We start from the raw sequence: 6000 nt of genomic DNA on the forward strand, positions 1-6000 counted from the left end.
TGCTGTAGTGATTGGGGGTCTAGAGACCCGGGTAGACTTGTTGCTCTTAGATATGGTTGACTTCGATATCATATTGGGTATGGATTGGCTATCGCCCTATCACGCTATCTTGGACTGCCATGCCAAGACTGTGACCTTAGCGTTGCCGGGTATGCCTCATTTAGAGTGGAGAGGTACTCCATGTTATTCTACCCGCAGCGTCATTTCGTACGTGAAGGCTCGACGTATGGTCGAGAAGGGGTGTCTGGCCTATTTGGCCTATGTTCGTGATTCCAGTGCTGAGGTTCCTCCTATAGATTCTGTGCCTATTGTCCGGGAGTTTCCAGATGTTTTCCTTTCAGACTTGCCAGGCATGCCACCCGACAGGGACATTGATTTCTGTATTGATTTGGCTCCGGGCACCCAGCCTATTTCTATCCCGCTATATCGTATGGCCCCGCCGGAGCTGAAAGAGTTAAAGGACCAGCTGCAGGATTTGGGAGAGGAAAACATGGACTTCGTTACCGGACTTCCGTTGACTCTAGACATCGAATTTCGATGTCTCGAGCCCGAGGTGGAGGTAGAGGTCATAGAGGTGGAGCTCAGACCGCTAGGGGCGGAGGTTAGCTAGCAGCAAATCGACCTAGGGATACAACTTAGGGTAGTGGGGCCCATCCCCGTTGTTATGCTCTTCAGGCCAGGCCCGAGGCTGAGGCTTCAGATGCAGTCATCACAGGTACGGTTCTGGTTTGTGATCGAGATGCTTCGGTACTATTTGATCCAGGGTCTACGTATTCATATGTTTCATCTTATTTCGCACCATGCTTGGTCATGCCTAGTGATGCTTTGGGTATTCCTGTATATGTGTCTACACCGGTGGGAGACTCTATCGTGGTCGACCGGGTCCATCGTTCGTGTGCTGTAGTGATTGGGGTCTGGAGACCCGGGTAGACTTGTTGCTCTTAGATATGGTTGACTTCGATATCATATTGGGTATGGATTGGCTATCGCCCTATCACGCTATCTTGGACTGCCATGCCAAGACTGTGACCTTAGCGTTGCCGGGTATGCCTCGTTTAGAGTGGAGAGTTACTCCATGTTATTCTACCCGCAGCGTCATTTCGTACGTGAAGGCTCGACGTCTGGTCGAGAAGGGGTGTCTGGCCTATTTGGCCTATGTTCGTGATTCCAGTGCTGAGGTTCCTCCTATAGATTCTGTGCCTATTGTCCGGGAGTTTCCAGATGTTTTCCTTTCAGACCTGCCAGGCATGCCACCCGATAGGGACATTGATTTCTGTACTGATTTGGCTCCGGGCACCCAGCCTATTTCTATCCCGCCATATCGTATGGCCCCACCGGAGCTGAAAGAGTTAAAGGACCAGCTGCAGGATTTGCTAGAGAAGGGTTTCATTAGACCCAGTGTTTCACCTTGGGACGTGCCAGTGTTATTTGTCAAGAAGAAGGACGGATCGATGAGGATGTGCATAGAATACCGGCAATTAAACAAAGTAACGATTAAGAACAAGTATCCACTGCCGAGGATTGATGATTTGTTCGACCAGCTTTAGGGTGCCAGGGTATTTTCCAAGATTGACTTGAGATCTGGCTACCATCAGTTGAGGATTAGGGCATCCGATGTCCCTAAGACAGCTTTTCGTACTCGGTATGGGCATTATGAGTTCTTGGTCATGTCATTTGGGTTGACCAATGCCCCAGCAGCATTCATGGAGTTGATGAACCGAGTGTTCAGGCCATATTTGGACATGTTCGTGATAGTCTTTATTGATGATATTTTGGTGTACTCCCGCAGCCAGGAGGAGCACGAGCAGCACCTTAGGGTGGTCCTTCAGACTCTGAGGGATAGTCAGTTATATGCCAAGTTCTCCAAGTGTGAGTTCTGGCTGAGTTTAGTAGCATTTCTGGGTCACGTTGTATCAGCAGAGGGTATTCAGGTGGACCCGAAGAAGATTGAGGCAGTCAAGAGCTGGCCTAGACCAGCATCAGCTATAGAGATTCGGAGTTTCTTGGGATTGGCAGGCTACTACCATCGGTTTGTGGAGGGGTTTTTGTCCATTGCAGCCCCGATGACCAGGTTGACCCAGAAGGGTGCCCAGTTCAGATGGTCGGACGAGTGTGAGGCGAGCTTTCAGAAGCTCAAGACAGCTCTGACTACGGCACCGGTGTTGGCTTTGCCCACAGAATCAGGACCTTATACAGTCTATTGTGATGCTTCCCGTATTGGGCTTGGTGCAGTGTTGATGCAGGGTGGCAAGGTTATTGCCTATGCTTTGAGGCAGTTGAAGATTCATGAAAAGAACTATCCAGTGCATGATTTAGAGTTGGCAGCCATTGTTCACGCCTTGAAGATTTGGAGGCACTATTTGTATGGCGTGGCATGTGAGGTGTTCACTGACCACAAGAGCCTTCAGTACCTGTTCAAGCAAAAGGAGTTGAATTTGAGGCAGAGGAGGTGGTTGGAGCTGTTGAAAGATTATGATGTCACCATTTTATACCATCCGGGGAAGGCCAATGTGGTGGCCGATGCTTTGAGTAGGAAGTCAGCCAGTATGGGCAGTCTTGCTTATATTCCAGTCAGTCAGAGGCCGCTTGCATTGGATGTTCAGGCCTTAGCCAATCAGTTCGTGAGACTGGATGTTTCTGAGCCTAGGCGTGTGTTGGCTTGCACGGTCGCCCGTCCTTCATTATGGAGCATATCCGTGATTGGTAGTTTGATGATCCCTATTTGTGTGTCCTTAGAGACACGGTGCAGCGTGGAGGTGCCCAACAGGTTACCTTAGATGCGGATGGAGTCTTAAGATTGCAGGGGCGGGTTTGCATGCCCAATGTGGACGGGCTTCGAGATTTGATTTTAGAGGAGGCCCATAGTTCTCGGTACTCTATTCATCCAGGCGCCACGAAGATGTATATCAGGATTTGCGGCAGCATTATTGGTGGCGTAGAATGAAGAAGGATACTGTAGCATATGTGGCTCGTTGTTTGAATTGTCAGCAGGTTAAGTACGAGCATCAGAGGCCTGGTGGTTTGTTTCAGAGGATTGAGCTTCCCAAGTGGAAGTGGGAGAGGATCACTATGGACTTCGTTACCGGACTTCCGTTGACTCGGAAGAAGTTCGATGCAGTTTGGGTTATTGTGGATAGGCTGACCAAGTCAGCGCATTTCATTCCTGTGGCAGTCTCCTATTCATACGAGAGATTAGCTGAGATTTACATCCGGGAGATTGTTCGCCTTCATGGTGTGCCGGTATCTATCATTTCGGAAGGGGGTACGCAGTTTACCTCGCGCTTCTGGGGAGCATTTCAGCAAGATTTGGGCACACGGGTCGAGTTGAGCACAACATTTCATCCCCAGACGGACGGTCAGTCCGAGCGGACTATTCAGATTTTGGAGGATATGCTCCGGCTTGTGTTATTGACTTTGGAGGCTCGTGGGATCAGTTCTTGCCTTTAGCGGAGTTTGCCTACAACAACAGCTACCAGTCGAGCATCCAGATGGCTCCTTACGAGGCCTTATATGGTAGGCGGTGTCGGTCTCCGGTTGGATGGTTTGAGTCGGGAGAGGCTCGGTTGATAGGTACGGATTTGGTTCAGGAGGCCTTGGACAAGGTCAAGATCATTCAGGATAGGCTTCGTTCGGCTCAGTCCAGGCAAAAGAGCTATGCAGATCGTAAGGTTCGAGATGTAGCTTTCATGGTTGGTGAGCGAGTATTGCTCCGAGTGTCGCCTATGAAGGGCGTGATGAGATTTAGGAAGAAGGGCAAGCTTAGCCCTAGGTTCATTAGTCTGTTTGAGATTCTTGATCGAGTGGGAGAGGTGGCTTATAGACTTGCATTGCCGCCCAGCTTATCAGCCGTGCATCCAGTTTTTCATGTATCCATGCTTTGGAGGTATCACGGCGATCCAGCCCACGTGTTAGATTTCAGCACTGTCCAGTTGGACAGGGATTTGTCTTATGAGGAGGAGCCGGTAGCTATTCTAGACCGGCAGGTTCGTCAGTTGAGATCCAAGAGTTTTCCCTCTGTTCGTGTTCAGTGGAGGGTCAGCCCCCTGAGGCATCGACCTGGGAGTCGGAGTCTGATATTCGGAGCCGTTATCCTCATCTATTTCCCGACTCAGGTACTTCTTTCTTTTGTCCGTTCGAGGACGAACGGTTGTTTTAGAGGTGGAGAATGTGACGACCCAAAGGGTCATCACCTGTTTTCTTATTCATTCCATGCTTCCGAGGCCTCAAAAATCTCATTTAAGGTTGCCTCGATTTGCGTGCGCAGTCCGGGCGCGTAGCCGGAAAGCTTAAATATGAATTCTGTGTGAAAAATGCTAAATTTTTATATTATTATGAATATATTTGACTTCGGTCAACAATTTGGGTAAATGGACCCAGACCCGTGATTTGACGGTCCCGGAGGGTCCGTAGAAAAATATGGGACTCGGGCATATGCCCGGAGTCGAATTTCGATGTCTAGAGCCCGAGTAATGAATTTTTCTCTGAAATTATTTTCTGAAATTATTAAGGAAATTGGAAACGAAATTTGATTAAAAGACTGTGGTATCGGGCTCGTATTTTGGTTCTGACGCCCGGTACAAGTCTTATATATGGTTTAAGCGCTTTCTGTAAAATTTGGTTGAAGTTGGACGTCGTTTGACGTGTTTCGGACTTAAAATGAAAATTTGATGCTTTATGAATATTTCAAAGAAAAACATGAGTTTTGAGGCTTAATTCGATGTATATGATGTTATTTTGGCGATTTGATCGCACGGATAAGTCCGTAGGATGTTTTTGAGGTTGTGTGTATATTTGGTTAGGAGCCCCGAGGGCTCGGGAGTGTTTCAGAGGTGTTCCGGGAGGTTTTAGAACTTAGAAAAGTTGCAGAAAAGTCTGCAACAGGTGCCCAGTCATTTCCTTCTTCGCGATCGCACTCTCTCTCCCGCGTTCGCGAAGCATCAAAATTTCCTTCATCGCGTTTGCATAAGCCAAATTTGAGACCCCAGTAATTTCCTCTTCGCGTTCGCATTCACAGGTTCGCGAACGCGTAGCCTTGCGGCCTTCTTCATCGTGTTCGCGTGGGCCTTCACGCGTTCGCATAGACCAAAATCCGGAACCCCAGCCTTTTTCTCTTCGCGTTCGCGTCCTCCCCAATCGTGAACGCGATGTTCATTTAGGTCAACCCTTCGCGAACGCGGCCCCCTTCCCGCGAACGCGAAGGGCAAATTTTGCCCTGTTAAATGTTAATTTTCAGAAACAGTAGCTACGGGATTCCTTCAAAAATACACGAACTCCTTTCTTCTCCAAGCACTTAGACGTCCATTGAAGCCTCCTTTCTTCAAGACCACTTGGGTTAGTAAATTCCAATTTGTTTTCTTCATTTTCCATCATTATTAATCAAACTCCAAGGCTTAAATCATGTAATCTAGGGTTGAAATTGGGGGAAAGTGGGTAGAGTTAGGGCTTTTCAATTTTTCTTGATTTAGACCTCGTTTTGGGGTCGAATTTGAAAGCAAATTGTATATTCGGGCTCGTAGGAGAATGGGTGATATGAATTTGGTTCGAACCTCGTATTTTGACCAAGCGGGCCCTGGGTCGATTTTTGGAATTTTGGGAAGAAAGCTTGGGGATCTATATTTAGGCATTGGGGTTGATTTGTTTAGCTTATATTGATATTATTAAGTCGTTATTGTATAGATTTGATTGAGTTGGAGCCGAATTCGAAAGGGAAAGCGGTCGTGGTGGATTGATTTGGCCGTGGAAGTTGAGGTAAGTGTTCGGTCTAACCTTAGCTTGAGGGATTAGGAGTTGAGTCATATTTGCTACGTGCTTCTTGTTGGGTACGACGTATAGGTATGGTGACGAGTATCTATACGTTGGTGTAGAGCATGACCGTGAGTCCTAATTTGATAATTGTGTATTCTTGAACAATGTTATGATTGAAATAGTGAGAAAATCCGTGGTATTGAGCAAAGGCTTAGTTATTTTTTGTAGAAGTGCTCGAGGGATAAGAATAATGAT

Source organism: Nicotiana attenuata, unplaced genomic scaffold, assembly GCF_001879085.1.
Source record: "Nicotiana attenuata strain UT unplaced genomic scaffold, NIATTr2, whole genome shotgun sequence".
Lineage (NCBI taxonomy): Eukaryota > Viridiplantae > Streptophyta > Magnoliopsida > Solanales > Solanaceae > Nicotiana > Nicotiana attenuata.